We start from the raw sequence: 23,642 nt of genomic DNA, 5'->3' as shown, positions 1-23,642 counted from the left end.
AGATCCAAACCTACCACATTGCATTTTCCTTCCCTCCGTCAACAGCAATTTATAATGCTCTATTTTCCCAATCCATTTACAGCTAAAAGAATAGAAAAGGTAGAAGATTAGGACTTAGAAATGAATGCTACTCCTAGGCAAGAAGCAGATGGGTGCTATGGTGGATAGAACACTGGGCCTGAATATAAAGTCAGGAAGAAGTGAATATAAAGTCAGCCTCAGACACTAGGCCTCCATTAGTAATAGGAAGATTTGTAATCTGTCTCCATCACATCATTCTCTTTTCTTTACATCAGTGGCATCAAAGTGACACGTAAGTAGAGGCTACTAAGCTGTACACAGAGATCCCTTCAGGCTGCACATTGACTTAGGAGACAACACATATTTATATATTTTCTGTTTTTTAGTAATACATTAATGCATTAAAATCAGATAGGAAGTACATTTTAATCTGTTTCAGGCCACAATTGAGATTTTAAACATGCAACTATAGGCAAGAAGCAGATAGGTTGTGGAGCAAATAGAGCACTGGGACTGAAGTCAGGAAGATCTGAATTAAAATGCCTCCTGAGACATTTACCAGCTGTGTGACTTTGGGCAAGCCTGCCCAAACTTCTATCTGCCTTAGTTTCCTCTTTCGTAAAATGGGGAAAATAACACCTATTTCCCAGGATTGTTGCAAAAATTAAAACAAAATAATATTTGTAAAATGCTACAAAACTATATAAATGTTAGTTATAATTTTTATTATTATTATTTCTTTATCTCAAGCTACCATGGTTCTCAATTTCCTATTCAGTCAAATCCCTAATCTTCAGTTTAATTCTGAAGACCAAACTATTAGTCCAATATTTTCTTCTCAGATTTTCCACTTTCTACATGATCAGCCTCATTACTATCCTCTAAAAAGTTCAGATTTATTCCCATCTTCAGACTTTCATTCACTTTTACTTCATTTCATTCCTACGTTAACTTTGCTTATGACAGAAATACATATGTGCTAAGTAAATAACTGTGATTCGTCCCTTGACTTTCTGACTTTTTAGTCGTAAACTATATGTCCCAATAATTCCCGTAAAAAACCTCTGGAGCAGGCCTCCCTTTCCTCACATCTGAACTAATTCAATAGCCTGCAGGTTGGTCTGCCTGCCTTAAGTCTCTCCCCACTCTAATCCATCCTCCATTCAGCCACTAAAGTTATTTTCCTCAAGTGCAGGTGCAACCATGTCACCCCACTACTCAATAAACTCCAATGATTCCTAGGATATTTAAAATCCCCTAAGCAGAGGGGAGCTCCTCCTCTCTTTCCAGTCTTTTTATACCTTATAAGCCCCTACACAAATTCTTCTATCCAGTGACACTGGCCTCCTTGCTGTTCCTCGATCAAGATACTTGATCTCTCAGCTCTGGGCATTTTCACTGGTTATTCCTTGTGTGTTGAATGTTATTTCTTCTGCCCCCTGGATTCCTTCAAGTCACAGCTAAAGTTCTATACTCTATAGTAATTCTTTCACAATTCCTCTTAATTCTAGTCTTTTCCTTCTATTGATTATTTGTTATTTTCCTGTATATGACTTGTTGGGCCACAATTGTTCTTTGCCACATTAAATAATGAGCTCAATGGCAGAGGCTGTCTTTTGCCTTTCTTTGTATCCCAGGCCTCAGCACAGTCCCTGGCACATAGTTTTGCTTGCTGTTCAGTCATTCAGTTGCGTCTGAATCTTCATGACCCCATGAATCATAGTGCTCTAGGACCTTCTATCATCCACTACCTCTCAAAGTCTTTCCAAGTTCATGCTCATTACTTCTGATGATACTATCTATTTATCTCACCCTCTGTTATCTCCTTCTCGTTTTATCTTCAATCTTTCTCATAATCACGGTCTTTTCCAATGGATCACTTCTTCTCATTATGTGTCCAAAGTCTTTAAGCTTCAGCTTCAGTCTTCAATTTTCCAATGAATAGCCTGATTTAATTTCTTTAAGCACTGACTTATTCGATTTCCTTGCTGTACAAGAAACTCTCAAAAGTCTTCTCCAGCACCACAATTTGAAAGCATCAATTCTGCAATACTCAATTTTCCTTATAATCTAACTCTTACAGCCATGAATTGCTACTGGAAAAACCATAGCTTTGACTATCTAGACTTTTGTCACCGAGATGATTTCTCTGCTTTTTAGTATGCTGTCCAGATTTGCCATAGCTTTCCTTCCAATGAGCAAGAGTCTTTTAATTTCATGGCTTTAGTCACCATCTGCAGTCATCTTTGAGCCCAAGAACATAAAATCTGACACTCCTTCCATTTCTTCTTCCTCTATTTGCCAGGAAGTGATGGGACCTGTTGCCATGATTATTTTTTTTAAGCTTCAAGTCAGCTTTTACAATCTCTTACTTTCACCCCCATCACAAAGCTTCTCAATTCTTCTTCACTTTTTGCTGTCAGAGTGGTATCATCCTAATATCTGAGATTGTTGATATTTCTTCTGGGAACCTTAGTTCCAACTTTTGATTTATCCAGTCTTACTGCTTACTGATGTGTGGCAGTGGTCAGAATCAATCCCTAATATGCTTAAGACCTTAATACAATTTCTCTCTCTCTCTCTCTGTCTCCCCCCTCTCCCACCCTTTTCCATCTGTCTCTTATTTTCCCTCTTCTGCCTCATCTCTCTCTTTCTCTCTACTTCTTTGGGTACTATTCCTGCTGCTTCTAAGAACTTCTCTTCTGGAAGTAATCAAACTATCCCACAAAGGCACACCTGCTCCCTATAACCAGGCACTTCTATTGCAGGTGAAACTATTGCTACCCCCTTCCAGACAATAGATTTTGCTGCTTTTCCCACACAGCTACCAGATTCTTGAGTTCTCAGAAGGTACTGTACTCCTGGATATAAGACATCAAAAGTATGGTGTTCCCAACCCGGGTGCAAGCTAACCTAGGCAGGTCATGTGTTCATGGCTTATGTTTGCCAGAGGATTACACCCCCATATAGCCTGCCAGACAGCTAAGAGAGACTTCTACATTTTTCAAAATAGGGAGGAAGAGGATTTCCCAGAGGCCTCTTTAGTATGTCCATAGAGTTTGGGTTCAATAAACAATGAGGAAATCAATCCATGTACTTTATCCAAGAGGAAAGGAAGGCCTAGGGGAAGAACCCATTATACTCCTTGATAGATCAGCTTAGAATTGATGAGTGGTGAAAGTCTAATGGAGTTGCTATACTATGCTGTAGGTATAACTATTATTATTTCCTGAAAAAGGGCCTATTATAAGACTAAGGAGTAATTCACATTCAAGTTATCAATTTGAGGAAGATAGAATAATGGATAGTCTCATTTTCTTTCCTAATTTATTTACTTATCGTCTCATTCACTTGTTTGTTTTGTGAGGCTGGATCTCCCTGTCTTGGCCAAGCTAGAAGTGCAGAAATCAAGTTTTCTTTCATATGCAGTCTGGCTGCCCTGCCCAGGGCTCATTATATTGGGGCCAGGCTTAGGAAAGACAGAAAGACAAGAAGGAAGGAAGGAAAGAAGGAAAGAAGGAAAGAAGGAAGGAAAGAAGGAAAGAAGGAAGATATATACTTATATGATATATTACCATTTGAATGTGAAATATTTTTATTTTTATGAATATCAGCATTTTATGCATTTCCATATACAGGTACATTTTCACTACACACATCCTCCTATATACATATCTTTTTTTAAAAAAAAATTTTAACTTATTTATTTAACGTATTTAGTTTTCAGCATTGATTTTCACAAGAGTTTGAATTACAAATTTTCTCCCCATTTCTACCCTCTCCCCCACTCCAAGATGACGTATATTCTGGTTGCCCTGTTCCCCATTCAGCCCTCCCTTCTGTCACCCCACTCCCCTCCCATCCCCTTTTCCCTTCATTTCTTTTATCTTTTAAAGGTAGAATTTTAATCTCCAGTCACTTTTGGAGAAAGAAGGGGAACATTTGAGAAATTGGAGAGGAGTACTGGTATTCCAGTGCATCTCAAATCATAGCAGATTTTGATTTTATTTCCATAGTTGTCAATTTGCCTAACCCTAACCTAGACCAACAAGACAAACATAGGAAAGTCAGAGATCACTGGAGCTATAATTGTCCAGCAGTAATTAACTAGAAGTGACAAGTAAAAGAAATAAAGGTAATCACTGTGATATGATAATATTCAGCAGATATGCCCATATGTGAGACAAATAGGATACTGTCAAACTTTGGCTTGAAGGTCTGAAATTCTAACCTAATTTTTCCCCAAAACTTGGCAGTATCTTAAAGGCAAGGTACATCTGATTCTTTCATTAGTTTCCTGAAATATGCCATAAAAATTGAGTAAGTAATAAGAAGATACTGCTTAAGAATTCAAACAGTTCTAGATACAAAGTCTTCATTTACTTTATGTTTTAGTTCTAAATTAAGTGAATAAAAAGTGAAGTCATAGCTGTGTTAGTGGTCTTCCTTGGTGGATCTCTCAATTAACTAGTGAATTTGTTGAAATACTAATAGCCATCACATGGAGATGGACTCAGGCCAGGAATCTGTAAAATGTAGAACTCTGAAGCAGACTTAGTTGGAGCTGCTACCCGAGGGGTTTCTCTGGAAGCAAGGATACGTCTGTGGGAGGCAAACACTTAAGCAGATCCTCTAATGCCACTGAAAACTGGTTATGAGAAAATACCAATTATAGCTACAGGATATCAAAACAATCCATTAAAGAGTAAAAAGTACAGTCAATCAAATATTTGTTAGGTCCACAATCAATAGATCTGCTTGAGTGATCTTTTTTTCTTTCTTTTTCTTCATTCACATATTTATATACTTATTTATTTGCTAAACCAACAATTCAATTCAATTAAGCAAGCATTTATTAAGTAAATACTCTGTGCTAGGCACTGTGCTAGGTGTCAAGTATACAAAAAATGAATGAATGAACAGTTCGTTAAATGCTTTTAAAATACTAAGCACTCTTTATTAGTGTATAAAAAGTGCACAAAATGGAAGATGGTCCTTGCCCAGAAGGAACTTACATTCTAATAGAGGCTAGATAAGAAAGAGAGAGAGAGAGAGAGAGAGAAGGAGAGAGAGAGAGAGAGAGAGAGAGAGAGAGAGAGAGAGAGAGAGAGAGAGAGACAGAGAGAGAGAGAGAGAAAGAGAGAGAGAGAGAGAGAGAAAGAAAGAAGGAAGGAAAGAAAAAAAAGAAAGAAAGAAGTATGGGTGGGAGGTGAGGTAGAGAGAAGTGATGGATTAGGGTAGAGGTCTCTGCTTTGGAAATTTATGGTTATATAGAGTAGAATTATAGGTGAACAGATTCACATACATTTATTTCATTAAGTTTTCAGAACTATAAAGTATGAGAATGAGAAGAGGCCATCACAGAGAATATGCAAGGGGCTAGATGCCTGAGGAGGACCTGGGCAAGGAAGTCAAGGAGAAAAGTGTTATATGTCTGGAGTCAGAAGGACCTGAAATAATGGACTATTTAAGCATCTCATTGATCAAGACAGCATCACTCCAAGAAGACTGAAATGAGCTGACAGGGATATAACCCACAATCAACAGACATAACTGGAGTCATTCCAACCTGAAGAAGGAGGCCACATGGAAGACTCATTAATCAGGTCAGAGGTACACAAAGGTGGAAGTTCTGGTGATAAAATGGTATTTAGAAGACAAAAATAAGAAAAAAAAACCTAAGTCCCCTCAAAGAGTTTATATTTGTGACTTTACAATCAAAAGTTTTATGAATTCCCGTCAATAAGGCACTCCTATTCTAGGAACTAATAACCTGAAAGAAGATTATTAACATATGTGAGCAATGGGCCCTGTGTAAAAAAAAAAAAGCTAAAGGAGTATATTTCTTGCTTCATACCCACAAACTCACCTGACCCTTTAGTCAGTTACATAGATAGTTAATAGAAGCTGACACCACTGTGTGATATCACATATACAACCCAGTCTCTAATCCTGTATGCTCAATCAGCTTTAAGGAGTATCCTTAAATTAATCTCATTAGGTTATGTGAGTTTTGTACTTAGTCTCATTCCTTTCCTATTGTGGCCATTGATTTACCATAAGAATAACTCTTGTAGTGAATCCTGTGATACTAAAATGTAGTAAAATAAAGACAGGAGAGTGAGCTCACCTTTTTTCCAATTACACCCATGGGCTCCTCAAAATTTCATTGAGCAATTTTGTATTCGTTGAATGAACAAAAAATTCAGACACTGTCTCAGCATTATTTCAATAATATGCTATTGAATATAGAATAGATTTATTTTGTTTTCTTGGTCTGGTTGCTGAGGCCTTCTGTGATATGGCCTCTAATCAGGCTAGGCTGGCTAAATCCCTACATAAATTATTTACATAGCTAACAATGTAGCTAACATATTCCTAAGTCAATCATAGTGACTGAGGTTTTTTTTTTGTTGTTGTTAATCTTACATTGACAAAAAAGTTCAAATTCTTAATTTTACCTAAACACACACACACATACACACACACACACACACACACACACACACACACACTTCCCCTTTCCAGATTTCATTCAAATCAGTGATTCCTTTGTTTTATGTGTCGGGAACCAGTAAAACAAAAACAGACACCAGGAAACAGACACCAGGAAACATTCTGGGGACCCTGTCCAAAACATAGTGACAAGAAGGAGATTCTATTAAACTTAGAAAAAGAAAATGGACAGAATAGGTGCAACGTTCTTCAAGAATGAGAAAGGGAACCTTAGTAGCAGCAAAGAAGATGGTTGTCATTTGTGCTCAGAGAGAACCAAAATGATATGACTACGTCTGGGTCAAGGTCCAGTGTGTCCAACTGTGGCTGATCAGGTCAACAAGAGCTGGAAAGGCATTAGCACAGGTCAGGAACAAATACTCCATATGAACATTTGGGATGAAGATGTCTCCAAATTTGTGCATCTCACATTTTTTGAGCTGCTGTAATTCTACTTTGCTTAGAGAGCATTGTGCCTTCTGTGGTGTGGGCACACCATGCTGAAAGGTCCTGTGCCAGTGTTTTCCATGTCTCACAATCAATTCCAAAGTTCTTCAGAGAGACCTTGAGAGTTTTCTTGTATCGCTCCTTCTGACCTCCATGTAAGCTCTTGCCTTATGCAAGTTCTCCACAAAATGGACTTTGGGAAAACCTAAGTTTGGCATTCAAACAACATGACCAGTCCATCATAGTTGCACTCTCTGCAGTGGAGTTTAAATGTTTGGCAATTCAGCTCAAGAAAGGACCTCTGTGTCTATACCTTATCTTGCCAGGTGCTCTTCAGAATCTTCCTAAGACAATATAAATGGAAGAAATGCAGTTTCCTGGCACGTGGCCAGTATACTGCTCAGGTTTCTCAGGCATACCACAATGAGGTCAGCACAGGAGATCTGTAGGCCTTCAGTTTGGCAGGCAGCCTAAGACCTCTTCTCTCCCATACTTTCCTTTAGAGCCTCAAAAACACTCAACTAGTTCTGTCAATGTGTGAATTTTTGTTGTCATTGTCATTTTTTTTGCAAAGTGCTTTGCATAAATTACCTTATTTGAGTCTCGCAACAACCCCATGAGGTAAGTCATACAGGAATTATCATTTCCATTTTAGAGATGAGGAGACTGAGGTTTACAGATAGCATCACAAGTGACATTCCAACAAAGGTCATTGTGGCTCCAGCTCATTATCCAGGTTGTGCCACTATGCCCAGCTCTTACTCAAGTACACCCTCAGCAATTTGAGGGAGAGTGATTCCCAGCAGTTTAAACTTCAGACATTAGGCAAACACAGGAGAAGAGTTCAAAGAAAAGGTCTAGGTAGGCAGTAGTAAATTATGCATTAGATTTACTTTAGAAAGTTGTGATTAAAAACAACTAAGCCAAACCCTATGTCCTTGTTAATGCTCACTGGGAAACTGGCTTCTCTTTGCGGCTGTGGCATCTACATTGTCTATGTAACACTCCACTCTGTTGAGACAATGGGATAGCAAACAAGCCCTCCACATTGAGCAATTGGCAAAATGCGTACATCCTTGGAAAGTATACTGCCAGGGTAAGTGACCTTATCCACAGCCTTCCAAATTTCTCCATTTGCTTTAACCAGTGGTTTTACCTATGGATGGTGTGGTGCTGGCTGGTGGAGAACCTGTTTTTGTTATTAATTATCAGGCCAACATTAGCACAAGCAGCAGAGAATCAATACATATTTTGTTACATCTCAGAGTCAGATGCTACACTGGATACACAATCATCCGCTAACAAACACCAGCCTTTTCAAGTTAAATAATTTACCATCAATGTAGTAGCTGACCTCGATGCCATATTTTACCTCATCGAAGGCATCTGACAACATCACTGAAAACATCATACTAAAAAGCACGCAAGAAAGCACACAGTTCTGCTTCATTCCACTGGTGACTGGGAAAGCATGAGAATAGCATCCATTATCCAGAACCCATGCAAGCTTGCCATCATGATACTGAAATACAATGCTAATGAACTTCTCTGGGAAACCAAATTTTGCCAAGGTCTTCCACAAGTCCTCAAGATTAATAGGTAGTGATGGCCTTGGTCAGATCAGTGAGCATTATGTACAGACCTCCATTCTGCTCCTGACATTTCTTCTGGAATTCTTGAGCTGCAAACACCATAGTGACCATTTCTCAGCCTTTTCTGAAACCACACTGGCTCTTGGGTAGATGACCATCTTCTAGATGAAGGATCTGCCTGTTAAGAATCTTGCCAGCAATGAATAAGAGAGAGACCCACCCTGTGACTGTCACACCTTTACCTTTATAGAGATGGACAGTGGAGACATCCTTGAAATCCTGGGGAATACCTTCCTCTTGCCATATAACCTAGAAAATTTCAGTCAGCTGTTGTATGAGCATTGGACCTCCTGCCCCTACTCTCAGCTGGAATAGAATCAGTACCAAGTGCTTTGCCATGTCAGAGGAGTCTAATGGCACGCAAAACTTCTTCTTCAGTTAAAAGTTTGGTTGGAAAGGGATTTGCTTCAACCTGCAGTCAGTGACTTCAGCATTGGTTGATGACAATCTGTTGAGAATACTGTGGAATTGTTGAGCCCATCTATCCAGGATTATATCCTTATCACTAATCAGTGTGGCAATGTCACCACTGAGTAGTTGAGATGAACCATAGTTCTTCGGCTCATATGTGGCCTTCAGGGCAACATAAAAGGACTTTGGATTGTTACTATCAGTGTAAAAGTGAATTTTGTGTGCCTTCAAGAATTCTGCATCTCTCTAAGCTTTGCTTGTATTTCACTTTTGATAGAGCTAAATGATGCCTTCTAGAGACAGATGAACTGTCCTGATGATAAGCCCTAGAGTTCTTTTTTTATTTAGCACATTCTGAAGTCCTTCATTTTTTCCTCAAACCAATTTTTATATTTTTGAGTGTTCTGGTCTAGATGAGTGAGTGTAGTGCTGTACACCAAATCTCTGAAAGCTACCCACTCCTTTTCTGCTCCATTGTTGCCAACCTTGTGTTCATTCAGCTTTCCCTCCAAATTAGCAAGAAACTGTTGAGGCATGGAAAAATCTGTTACTTAAGTCTTCTGATTATTGTCTTGCCTTGGGGCCAGCTCCAACTTCGGTAAGCTGGCCTTCATTCGCCAGCCTTGTTTCCCTCAGGACTGCTATTTGGATGCAATACCTGCTGAGTTCTCTCACAAGAGCTGTCTTTCACGTCTACTGGATTTCATGTTGTTCATAAGTGTGCATATATTCCATGTAACAACTGTGAATGTAGTCATCTTCACAAAAGTTTTTGTACATTTTTTGTGTTTCTACAACAGGGTGAGACCCCCAAACGCTGAAGTAATCAGACTAGGGTTAAGTTAGTTGAGAAAAACTTTTTCAGGCACTTTTTATCACCATTTCCTCATGCCAGGAGGCACACACCCAGGGGACTGCTGAATCCCATTGCCGTTTCAGTCCAGTGAGAAGACAACCCTAGTGCCTGTGCTACCTGTGTGTATGGTTGTGACCACAGCTCTCAATGTGTCTGTACCTGCTACTTCATCACTTGCCTATCATCACAGGACTGCAAGGTAGGTAAAAATGGTAAAATAGTATGAGTAAAGTCTTTTGTCTCATACATAAATTGGATTTAAAGAAGAAAGAGTTACATGAAGTCATCTGCCTCATTCTCTCTTCCAGAGTTATCAGAGTTCAGTGGCAGGACAAAATTCAAGATGACTGGTGATGGCCCAGGATGCAGTAGGTGACCAAACTCTAAGCATTCCACCACATCTGCTTCAGCGGTCTTCATGGTCATTGCAACAAATTGTTTTCATCCACCAATTCTGTTGGGGAAAGTCCTCACATGCTTGTGTAGAGACCCCCTTAACTTACTGACAAGTTTGAGGCCCTTTGGTTTCCAACTGATCTGCTGAAATAGTTTACAAGACTGTGGCTATTGAAACAGGCTACACCTTCTTGAAATCACAAGTAAGAGTTGGGTGGCAGGTGGATATCAAAGGTGAATAAGCAGCCCTGAAAAGGACTTGGCAGCCCTCACACCTAGGTGCTAGTTCTTCTCAAATATCCCATAAACCCTTGAACTAGGGATATAGGACAAAGGAAAACCCATGCCTAGGAAACATCTCCTTCTTTCCTTAGAAACATAAGACAGCGATGCCCTTCCCATACGGAAGTGTAGAAAGCTGGTTGACTTACCTGCTAGGGAAGGGGTCCTATGTGGCTGTAGAATTGACCATCCAGGATACAGAGACCAGCTGTTGTTAAATATTCATTTGGATCACAGGCATGTAAGTAAACACAGAACTAGAACATATCTTGGTGACCATTAATTAGACTAACTCATTCAGTTATGGATAAGTCAAAGAAATTGTGTAGAGTGAATATGAATATAATGATGTTTAGGAGATTAGAACAGGCTCATGGTTCCTAGAAACTCCTGTGTCAACAGTGGCCTTGGATTTCCTTCATCTTCATTCCTGGTGTGAGTAGTTATGACTCCTTGAGATATCTTTATACAGAACTTAGAATCTAGAGGCTTTATCCTGTATTTGTGTTGGGTAAAATAGGAATGCCAAAACAGCAACCTTATAGTGGCACATGTGATCATGGTGTATATACATTTACACATGCTTAAGTCAGGCCAGCAATGGATTTTTTTTTCAAAAATGAAGCACAAGAGATTTTTAAAATTAATTTGTCATGGTTGAGTTACCAGTTTGGCAATTTGAAAATGTGTCTCCTTTAATTTGTCAAATTATTACAGTAATGCTTATTAATTGCTTCCCTATAAAAGATAAGCCAAGGATTGGCCCAGTCTTCTCACATCACAGAGGCAATTGCCCTACAATAGGAAAATACCATAGTAGACAGTGTGGTATACTGAATAGTACATTGTCATTAGACTAGAGTAAGGATGATCTACATTAAAATATGGCCTCCAAAATTTAATACTTGTGTTACAATGGTCAAGTATCTGACCTATGATACTTGTAGTCATAGGTATGCCTAGAATCTGGGCAGAGTCACTGCTCCCAGTCTCCACACATTGCTACATCTCTACTGCCTACATCATAAGATTGTCATAAAGATCAAAAGAGATAACATACGTAAACCACTTAGAAAATTTAAGGTTATATAAATATCAGTTCTTATTGTTGTTGTAGTATCATTGTTTTGTTGTTTGTTGTTGTCTGGCTGACCTACATTGTTAAATAAAAAGAAATAAACATATTGCTGAGACTTTTCCTGCTTTTACTGTATGAGGTTCTGTTGAACTAGGAAAGGAAGCTTTGATACCCTATCATCTGCGTGCTATATTTTTATTTCATTTTAACTTCTTATTTAGATTGGTACCCAATTCAGCGCTAAACACAATAAGTGGTCAATCATGGAATGAATACATTTAAACAATGTAGTACCATTTATGCTGCTATGAATTTGCAATTCAATTATAGAAAAAATAACCCTGTTCAAAAAGCTTTTAGATTCCTAAGTATAATCTTTTTTTTTTCTTTGCCAGTGTATGGATCTTATCTTAGTGTCTTCCTATTTGCTGATTAAATTAATGTTCTTTTTCTTACCTCTGTGTCTTTTCAGGAAGATTCCAATAACAGGTCTGAATACTGGCCTATGCTTTTTAGCTCTGCTGTTGATAACTCCTACTTGTGTGATGAAGTGTTGTTTATCATTTTCCCCTCTTTATAATACTGTTCCTTTTTTCAGTTCAATTTACACAATTCATATTCTAGCCAATATGAATACATGTTTCAAGTGAGATTTTGGATTCACAGGATGAACTCATTATGATTCAAACCTGATGCTGTATTCTTTAAAAAAAATAAACTTTTATCTGAAAATCTCAGATTTAAAATACTATTGTAAGAATTTCTTTTTTAATCACATATCATCGAGAAGCTGAATAAATGCTCCATGACTTCAGAACAGCAAAGTCAAGAGCAAAAACACCCTCTATCCAGGTTATCTGCTATCAGAAAAAGGTGGCGATAACAGCACTGTGTTCTTGGGCTTTGCTAGAGTTCATTACCAAAGGGCAAAATCCTCTTTATCCAGACAGGAAAATGGTAAGCCAATCCAGAAGTTCACATTCTTGTTACAAACATAGGCAAGGACAGGCAAGTAATTAACACTAGATTTTTGGTGGAAAGAATCAAAACAGTGGACTCTAGGGTTATTGAAATCTCTAGGTAATTTTCTGTATTGATTTTTGTATGTTATAATATAAAGAGAAAAAGAATGGCTTAGAAACCAGAACAGACTTTGGAGTGAGAAGACTGGGGTTTAAGCTGTTAGTCCACCACTTACTAATATGATCTTTGATCAGTTTCTTCATCTCTCTGCTACTCAGCCTCCTCGTATGCATACTCAGGGGTTTGAACTGGATGATCCTAAAGGTTCCTTCCAGCTCTAACCTCCTGAATGGGACACTCAAATATCCTTTCTACCAAAACAATACAAAAGTACTTATAGACTTATAGACTAAAAAGAATACCACTCATAAAGGCCTTAATGTATTAGAGAGAGAGAGAGAAAGAGAGAGAGAGAGAGAGAGAGAGAGAGAGAAACTGACAGACAGACATGTATGTATTGCATGTACTCTGTACATACAGCTTTTATTAAGTGTTTACTATGTGCCTGGGACTGCACTAAAAACCAGAAAGAAAACATGGCAATTTCTACTCTAAAGGTGTTTAGTTCCTAATAGGGGAAGACAAAATAGAAGAATTGGCTAATACTTGAAAGATACTCTGTTATTTTCTTAAATAAGATCTACAGTATTGGAAGCATTTGGCGTATACATGTGTAAGGGAGTAAATATACACCTCAATAGTCATGAGATGTTATTTTTTTCCTTTTGGCCTGAATCCATGATTTTATAAGACTAGGAAACTCACGATATAGAAATTTCAGCCACTAATGCAGCTCAACAAGAAGTCAGTAACTTATAGTAGAAGGGAAAGTTACTTGAAGTACTGAGGCCTAAAGTGACTTTATTAGACCCGGTCACATAGCTTTTAAATGTCACAAGCAGTATTTGAACTCTTATTGACTCTGGGTCCAAGCCTCTATCTACTTCACAATGCTCCCTCTCTTACATATCTTGAGTGAGACAGCATGCAATAGAGTGTTTGATGTTGACTGAAGGAAGATCCTGAATCAAAGCCTCCTCCAGGAATGATCAGTGGCATAACATTGGGTAAGGTATTTTAAATTCAATCAGGCATAATTTCCTCATTTGTAAAACAGAGGTGATAACCCATATCATATTTAAGAAATTAATAACCAATTATTACATACTTACTCTGTGATAGTATAGCAACAACGTGGCTGGCTAGCAGCTGCTGTAGGGGTGTAAGACCCAACAAGAGCAGCAACAAGAGATGCCAACACAGGTTCTTCGATCTGCTTTTCTAAGGAAAGCAACTTTAAGGGGTTAAGAATCTCAGTTTAATTAAACATACATGTATCATTCACTTAGTTCAGGGAGAAAAGATCGGCCCTCCGAACTTCAAGGATACAAACAGAAATTACAAACATCAACAGACAGACCTTGTCTGATCAAATTACAATGCATAATTACCAGAGAAGCACCACTGTCTGTCTGGGTTATCAAAGCTGGGGGGCAGTTACAACAGCTTGCCCAGAATCTCAACACTCTTTTCCCAAGTGAGCCCCAAAAGTCAGACACCAAGCTCCCCTCAATTATATCCTGTTCAGAGCCCTGAGGGCTCTGACCTTGCCCAGGCTGGGGGTGTAAAAGTTCCCCATCCCCAGCATCACATCATACATAAGTTAATGATTCCTGATTGCCTCAGTGCCGAGAAATACTCCAAAACAAAGACAGGAAAAGGTTTCCCACCCCTTCAAACAAAGGGGAAATTTGATAGTCTTAGCATCCCAAAAGGGAAGAACAGCAAAAAGTCTGATTGCCTTAACATATGTCAGGAGGTAGAAATGCATAGACAAAAAATCCAATAGTACTTCACCTCAAGGAACTTACATTCCATCAGGGTATATATTTACACATATATTGACATGCACAATGACTGTCTAGGGCTCATGGTAATATTGAAATGTCAAGAGCCACAACAGGGGAGAAAAATTAACTTCATTTTGTCACAGAAAATAATAAATAGGGGGGTCTTGTGATGCTAATGGCAGAGTATAGCCTAGTCAATTTCCTTTGGAGCAGCTTGACTCATTGAGGAACTACCTGCCTAACAGGTTCTACTGAGGTAGAGATTAATTCACCAAACCAAATGAAGGTGTTCTCTTTTTGAATTAATTTTAATCCTCTGTCTAAGAATGGGATAAAATCAGATCATACCACCCTTCAATATGGAATTTAGACAGTCATGAGAATTTTTGATGAGCAGTTGAATGATTTTATTTTTAGCACAGTGCCTGCCACACAGTAGCTAGTGCTTAATAAATGTTTCCTGTATTGAATTTTTCACAACATGAATTACCCAATGGGTTAGTGCTCAGATGCTACATAGCACATAAGGGAAAATAAGGAAATTCCACTCAGCACTTTGAGATAGCCTTAATTATATATCTGAAATCAAAAGATTTTCTTTAATCTGTCTTTCCACGTAAGCTTTTCTACAAATTCCCTGGCTCCTATTATCCACACCCTGTACAAAGTTTTCTAAGAGGTTTTCAGTTCCCTAAGAAGGAATGGCTGTGTGCTAAAATGAACATATAGGCATCTATAAATTCAAAAGGGCAAATACAAATATTAAGTTTGGGAAAAAACAGTGAATAAGAGTATTGAAGGGATTCAGTTAGGATACGAATCCATAGCCAACTCCACACTTTGCATACCTTTATTTGTTAAATAACTAGAGAAATTTCCATTAGTTTAACACTATAGGAATAGATAAACACACCTTTTACCTCTTTTGTATCTGCTATGATGATTTTTTTAGTGTCCCAAAGGCTTGATTTAATGTTCTCTTTCCCTAGAGAAGGATATTCACAAATATTTTACATTATTTCAAAATGCTAGCATGATAAGGGACATAAGAGGACACCTAGTACAAATATCTCATTTGATCCTTGCAAAAATTCTGCCAGGTAGGTGCTGTTATTATCATCATTTTATAGTGAAGGAAACTGAGGCAAACAGATGTTAAATGACTTGCCCAGGGCCACATAGCTAATTAGGTGTCTGAGGCTTGACTTGAACTCAGGTCTTTCAGACTCCAGGCCCTGTGTTCTGTACCATCCTACACCATCTTGATGCCCCATAGGTAAGTATATTACAGATGTGGTGGGAGGAGATATTGGGCAAAGGAGCTTGGGTGAGGACCGTTGGGGAAGAAATAAGATCTTGGGCTATGGTGAGGTTTTTGTGCTGCTGAAGGACTGGCCACAGCTGGGTTGGTAGAGGGTAAGTTAGTCAAGAGTATGCAGCCAGCCTTCCACAAGACTGGCTTGTCAAAGGAGTTATTGGTAGTGAGAAGCTCAGAACAGTGCATCTTGAGTCCCCTAAACTTCTCAGCTGCAAAGGTTGAAATAGTCAACATGTGATTTGGTAGCTATGCTCATGGTGGATTGGAGTGAGGAAGACACTTCAGAAGGCAGGTAAACAAATTGCAAAACTACTTCAAAAATCTAGATGAGAAGTGATAAGAGTCTGAATTACTATGGAGGCTGTGTACCTAGAAAGAAGGGGATACATACGAAAAAAATGGCAAAGTCTGCCAACCAACTGGATATATGGGGTGATGCAGAGGAACATCAAAGATGACACAGAGGTTGTGAACATAGACACCTAAAAAGATGGCCATGCTTTCAACAGTAATGAAGCACAGCATGTTCAGACAAGACTGGTACTCTGGTGGGAGGGCTGCTAAGCCTTTTTTCAGGGCTACTTTCTACCTTTAGTGTCCAGCTGCCACCCAACTCTCATCTGTGGCTCCAAGAAGATGTAGCATGTGTAGAGGCCACACCCTAGCAAAACTGTCTCAGCAGACCAGATAAACCAGGTTGAGGGTAACCAACAGGTCTCAAACCAGTCAGTGAATTAGAAAGGTGTCTACTCCAAGCACGTAAAGACTTCTCCCAGTGAATGGGCAGATGAGAACAATTTGTTCCAACAGCTATGAAAACAGCTGAAGTAGGTGCTGCTGCAGAGCACTTATGGCTTGGTTAGACATCAAAGACACCAAGGTCATCCAATGTATCCCGGGCCTTTGCCAGTCATCCTGCCTTTTGTCTTGCTATTGGCCTTCGATTACCCTGGGGCCTCTCCAGCTGCCCTGGCCTCTCTGCCATGCACGTGTGGTGACAAATAGGAAAGGAGTCCTTCCTTCCTTCTGCTATGATGATTCTTAGAAATCTTGGTACCATCTGGCTTCAGGCCAATCAAAAAAATAGTCATGTTTGAAGAAAGCTTTCATACAGCAAGCAATTTTTAGGGATGGCATCCATTTGGTATTCTGTGCTCCTAGATAGGATAGGAGGAGTGAGTGTTCAACAAACATGTGTAATTTATAAGAATCAATAAAGTGCATTACTCTAAGATAAGTGTTATATCATCTCATTTTCCGCAATCACCACAGCAACAGAAGATTCCCTTTTACAAATACCAGATGACATTATGGGAATGAATGTATACTACTGACCATTCTTCTACTATTTCTAGTGTATTCCTAGAACATAAACATAGCCATTTACTATGGTCCGAAGTGCAGGCAATAATGGGAAAAAGGAATCTAGGTGAGATTTTTAATATCCCACCAATCCCTTTTCTCTGCAATGCATTGTCATGATCCTTCAGTAAAAGATTTAGTCCCAAGCCCTACAAAAATTTATTCCAAGTGATATTTAACTCCAAATGGTTCATTTTATATACATGGTTTGGGAGGGTTGAAGAGAGTACGTGACAAGGGAACCATGTAAGTGGTGGAATACGCAAGCTGTTAAAGGTAGCCTTTGGTATAAGAATATTGAAATCAGGTCATCAAACTGCAAAAGCAGTTTTACAAATTGGTTATTACAAATAACGGGTTTAGTAATGTGTTCTGGATAGAGAGACACGATATTTCCCACATCATGTTTGGAGGCCATATTCTGAGAATCTCTAGTGTGTGATCTAAAAATGGGAGTAATGATGGCAGTAATGAATGGCGTTCCTGAACTTTAGGGTTGATTGGGTCCACCCCTGGGTGATCCTTTAGTATATGGGGACCTATCAAATGGTCTAATTGCAACAGTCTGGTTATACTGATGATTAAAAGGACTGTTACTACCACTCTAGTGGCTGTTACTACTACCACAGTGTCTACTAAAAGCCATTACCCATTTCCTCTGCCTGCCTTGCTCATATATAGTTAGGAGTACAAATGATGGATAGTTGGACTTGTGTTTGCCATATTTCCCTAAATCATAGAGGTCTATCATCCCTTCATTATATAGACTGGGAGGATTTCCATTCATCCAAGTCAGAGAATAAAGCAACCACCAAGATCAGCCTTTCCATTGAAGAGGGAAAAATTTCTATCCATCATCACCATATCCAGACATCAGATTTGTCCATATCTATTCCGTAAAGCCATGGAGCCTACATAAACATGCATATGTCACATTCCCTTAACTGGTCTTCTGATTCAGATCACATTCATCAGAATTCTGGCTGGGCTTTGGTCTTTTTAATTTTCTGAGAGTTTGAGAAATCTTGATTCTGTCATGTAATGTATTAAATCTAGCCTTCTGCCATCCACAATTGATCACTCAGAAATCAGCAAGAATTTATTATGCATCTGTTGTATACCTACCACCCTTAGAATAAAACAGTCTCTTCCTCCGAGCTTATGTTCTGTGGGGGAAACAACTTTTATACGTATAAGTAAATATAAAAATATATGCAAAATAAATACATGGGAACTTCAGATTGAGAACTAAAAAAAGTAGCGTGATCAAGAAAGGACTCATGGAAGATTTGGTACATAAGTTGATCTTTGAAGAAAATTAGAGATTCTAAAATGTGGAAGTATGGATGCACCATGTTCTAGGAATAGGTTACAGTTGTTGCAATGGCATTGTGATGGGAGGTAGAATGTTGTGTATATAGAATAGTGAGTAGGACAGTTTGCCTGCACAGTATAGTGAGTGGAGAATAATATGTAATAAATATGGAAAGATATGATAGAACTAGATTGTCAAGGAATTTAATAACAAATGGTAGAATTTCTGCTGTATCCTAAATGTAATAGGGAGCCATGTGGGCTCCTTAAGCAAGGAACTCAATGTTCAGTAATGTCCTTAGTGTAGGTACCAATGTGCAGGATGGATCAGAGTGTGGGGACATTAAAGTAAGAAGACCAATTAGGAAAAGAATGTAATAGTTCAGCTAGAAGCAGTTAGGGATTGAACTAGGGTAGAGATTGTGTAGTAGAAGTAAAGGGTAGGGGGTGCAGCCAAGATGGTAGCTGGAAAACAGGGACTCACTTAAGCTCTCCCCCAAATCCCACCAAACACCTCTAAAAATGGCTCTGAACAAATTCTAGAGCTACAGAACCCAAAAAATAACAGAGGGAAGCAAGTCTCCAGCCCAGGATGGCCTAGATGGTCACTGGAAGCGGTCTATCACACCATGCTGGGAGTAGATGGTAGCCTAACATGGGCTGTGCCAAAACAGAACAGACTGGGAGTCAGGCAGAGCAGGCATCAGGACCATGAACCACTGAGCTGTAGCAGTTACTAGACTTCTCAACCCACAAACCCCAAACACCACAGAGCAGGTCAGTGGGAAAACTTCTGGGTCAGGGTAAGAGAAGTGCATGGTCTGACTACAGCTCCAGGGGTGGCAGAAGTGTCACAGCAGCAGCTCTGGCAGCTGCTTCCATAGTCCCTGGCCCACCTGGTGGTTTGAATCAAGCAGTGGATCAGAGCGGGAGTTCAGGGAGCACTTTGATGGTGCAGAGGCAGGGTTCTCTGGCTTTGCCCTGCTTGAATCTTGGTTGGGGTCCTGGTTGGTGGTTCTTGGGGGAGGAGGAGCACTGGTGTGGCAGATCTTTTGGTGGCTTAGAAGTAGCTCTGAAAATACAGGGCCAAGATCCCTGAAGCTTGAGGCAAAGCAGTCTCCACTCTGAAGGCAGTCATAACCTGACCAAAACCTCAAGGGCCAAGTAGTTGGCTGGGAGCATGAGCAACAGGCAGCATAAAAGGACTCAGACTCAAACGCAGACTATATAATCTTTCTTTGGTGACAAAGAAGATCAAAACATACAGCCAGAAGAACTCAACAAAGTCAAAAAGCCTACATCAAAAGCCTCCAAGAAGAATATGAATTGGTCTCAGGCCATGAAACAGCTCAAAAAGGATTTGGAAAATCAAGTAAGAGAAGTAGAGGAAAAACTGGGAACAGAAATGAGAGTGATGCAAGAAAATCATGAAAAACCAGTCAACAGCTTGCTAAAGGAGATCCAAAAAATACTGAAGAAAATAATACCTCAAAAAACAGACTAACCCAAATGACAAAAGAGCTCCAAAAAGCCAATGAAGAGAAGAATGACTTAAAAGGCAGAATTATCCAAATGGAAAAAGAGGTCCAAAAGACCACTGAAGAGAATACCACCTTAAAAATTAGATTGGAGCAAGTGGAAGGTAGAGACTTTATGAGAAATCAAGATATTATAAAACAGAAACAAAAGAATGAAAAAATGGAAGACAATGTCAAATATCTCATTGGAAAAACCACTTACCTGGAGAATAGATCCAGGAGAGGTAATTTAAAAAATTATTGGAAAACCTGCAAGCCATGATCAAAAAAAGAGCCTAGACATCATCTTCAAGAAATTATCAAGGAAATTTGCCCTGATATTCTTGAACCAGAGGATAAAATAGAAATTGAAAGAATCCACTGATCACCTCTTGAAAAAGATCCCAAAAAGAAAGCTCTTAGGAATATTGTTGCCAAGTTTCAGAGTTTCCAGGTCAAGGAGAAAATATTACAAGCAGCCAGAAAGAAACAATTGGGGTATTGTGGAAACATAATCAGGATAATACAAGATCTAGCAGCTTCTACATTAAGGGATCAAAGGGCTTGGAATATGATATTCTGGAGGTCAAAGGAGCTAGGATTAAAACCAAGAATCACCTACCCTCACAACTGAGTATAATACTACAAGGCAAAATATGGATTTTCAATAAAATAGAGGACTTTCAAGCTTTCTCAATGAAAAGACCAGAGCTGAACAGAAAATTTGACTTTCTAATACAAGAATCAAGAGAATCATGAAAAGATAAACAAGAAAGAGAAATCATAAGGGACTTACTAAAGTTGAATGGTTTTGTTTACATTCCTACATGGAAAGATGATATTTGTAACTCATGAAACTTTTCTCAGTATTATAGTAGTTGAAGGGAATATACATCTATATAGACAGAGGATATAAGGTGAATTGAATATGAAGGGATGATATCTAAAAAATAAAATTAAGGGGTAAGAGAGGAATATATTGGGAGAAGGAGAAAGGGAGAGATAGAATATGGGGTAACTTATCTCACATCAAAATGGCAAGCAAAAGCAGTTCTATCGGAAGGGAGGAGGGGGCAGGTGAAAGGGAATGAGTGAATCTTGCTCTCATCAGATATGACTTAAGGAGGGAATAACTTACACACTCAATTGGGTATCTTACCCTACAGGAAAGTAGAGGGGGAAGGAGATAAGACAGCGAGGATGATAGAAGGGAGGGCAGATCAGGGGAGGAGGTAATCAAAAGCAAACACTTCTGAAAAGGGACAGGGTCAAGGGAGAAAACTGAAGAAAGGGCAACAGGAATGGGATGGAGTGAAATATAGTTAGGCTTTCACAACATGGCTGTTACAGAAGTGTTTTGCATAAGGATACAAGTGTGGCCTGTGTTGAATTGCTTGCCCTCTCAAGGATGGTTAGTGGGGAGGGAAGAAGGGAGAGAATTTGGAGCTCAAAGTTCTAAAAACATACACTCAAAAAAAGGTTGTTTTTACGTGCAAAGAAATTTATCTTTCCTTACAAGAAAGTAAGGGGAAAGGCGATGGGGGGGAGTGGGATGACAGAAGGGAGGGCAGACTGGGGAAAGGGGCAACCAGAATATATGCCATCGTGGTTGGAGGGGAGGCTAGAAATTGGGAGAAAATTTGTAACTCAAAATCTTGTGGAAATCAATGTTGAAAACTTAAAAATTAAATAATAAAAAAGTTAAACTCAGAAGTAAAGAGGTGTTATGAGGTGGAATCTATAAGAGCTGATAAGTTATTGAATACATGAGGTGAAGAAGAACAAGTTTTCGTGAATTATTGTGATGTTGTAAACTTGGGAAATTGGAAGGGCATACCTATAACAGAAATAAGGAAGTTAGGAAAAATGATTGTTTATGTTGCAGTGGTGGTGGGAGAGAAGGGAAAAGCATCCCACAATCCTTCCCCAACAGAGATACTGGCCTGAATTGGAGGGTCTTCAATTTAGGTGGAGGTCTTCAATCTGTGGAGGGATTATCTGGGACTTGCCAGTGTGGTAGGGTCTCTCAGGAAGGAAAAGCTGGAGCACCAGGGGGTAGGGGCCCCAGCCTAAGGCAGGCCCCTCCTGCCCCCAAGGTACCCTTTCTGTACCTTTTGCAAGAACAATGAGGAGTCTCGAAACATCTATTTGTCCCACACAATAAAGGAAAAGGAAGGCCACATGGTTTGCCCCATGCTGACAAAATATGTGTGCCCAAGGTACAGAGCCACCCAAGATAATGCTTACACCAAGCATTTCTGCCCACTGGCCAGCAAGGGCTACATGTCTGTATAAAGATACACAGCCTGCAATTTAGCTGACAAACAGGGCCACACTTCAGTAGCCATTGGAGGAGCTGAGCCTGGTCAAGACCAGTACCAAGAGGCTTCCAGCAATGTCTGAAGGAAAAACTCCCATCTGGCCTCTGGATGAAAGCAATGCAGGCAGTGATACAGGTTCAAAAGCTTCCAGGACTGCTTTTATTACTCTGCAACCACGAATTTCAGTTTTGGCCTAAGAGGACCTTGGGGACCCAGACACCTTAGGTTTTGCCTAAGCCAAGTAGACAATGATATTGTGATAAGAGTTAATAGCATTAGTGTGGGACAACAGAAAGAAGAGCGCCAAAGAGGAGGCCTTGGGGATTCTCTCTGGAGACTAGCCTGGCTTCATCTTCCTCGACTCCAACCCACTCCTCTCTGTACAGCTACTTCACACCAGATCTGGTTGCCATAAGCCCACCTGACCCAGGGTCTGGCCTGTGGTGGGCCTCTTTACTCTCCTGGTCCCCGGACCCATCCTGGTTAATAACTTACCTTAGGATTCTCATATCTTCATGGTACAGGGAGAAAGTTAAGCCTCAGGAATGGGAGGTGACACGCTTGTGGGATGAAAGTCCTCCCTGGAAAGTGACCTCAACTAACTGGACTAGGGATTCTACCACTCCTCTTTTCAAGTACCTAATGACTGGTATGCAGGTTTGGCTCCCTTGATTGTAACACAGACAAAACTTATCTAGGACAAGGGAATATGTTATCTTGTTATAAAGGCTTCCTGGGAATTCTGGTGATGAATGGCTCTTTTTACAAGATCCTTGGGTTTCCTTTCCACACCTTAGTTGGGGGCTCAAATCTTCCCACACTGTTATTAGTGAATTGATTTCTAAATAAAGAAAAAAGCTGTATTCTTTTAAAAAAAAAAAAGGAGCGAACACTAAGTGTCTACTAAGAGGCAGGCATTGTGATAAGCACCTTTAGATATATTATTAGCTCATTTCATCCCCATTTTACAGTTGGGGAAATAAGCAGACAGAGGTTATGTGATCTGCCTTGGGTCATAGAGCTGTTAGGTGGCTAAGGATGGATTTGACCTCAAGCCTTCCTGACTCCTGGCCCAGTGCTCTATTGGCTGAGATACCTCTAAAGAGGTGTAGACATGTTCAATTTGAGATACTTACAGAATAGCAAGTTAGAAACAACCATTAGACAGTTGGTCATGTAGGTAGTTGTAGCTGCCTCAAGAAAAGACTAGAGTTAGATTTATAAATATGAGAATTATGTTCATAGATATGATAGTTGAAGCTATGAAATATGATAAGACTAAGTTTAAAAGAAGAGGAC

At 39.5% G+C, this 23,642-nt stretch overlaps 1 pseudogene; it reads left to right on the top strand.

Annotated features, from left to right (window-relative positions):
• LOC118837338 overlaps positions 1–22,540 on the top strand; it is an 88,031-nt pseudogene extending 65,491 nt beyond the window's left edge.
• The last annotated feature ends 1,102 nt before the right edge of the window (positions 22,541–23,642 follow it).

The sequence above is a fragment of the Trichosurus vulpecula genome, chromosome 2, assembly GCF_011100635.1.
Source record: "Trichosurus vulpecula isolate mTriVul1 chromosome 2, mTriVul1.pri, whole genome shotgun sequence".
Classification (NCBI taxonomy): domain Eukaryota; kingdom Metazoa; phylum Chordata; class Mammalia; order Diprotodontia; family Phalangeridae; genus Trichosurus; species Trichosurus vulpecula.
Note: the sequence above shows the minus strand (reverse complement) of the source record. Positions and strands in the feature narration are given on the sequence as shown.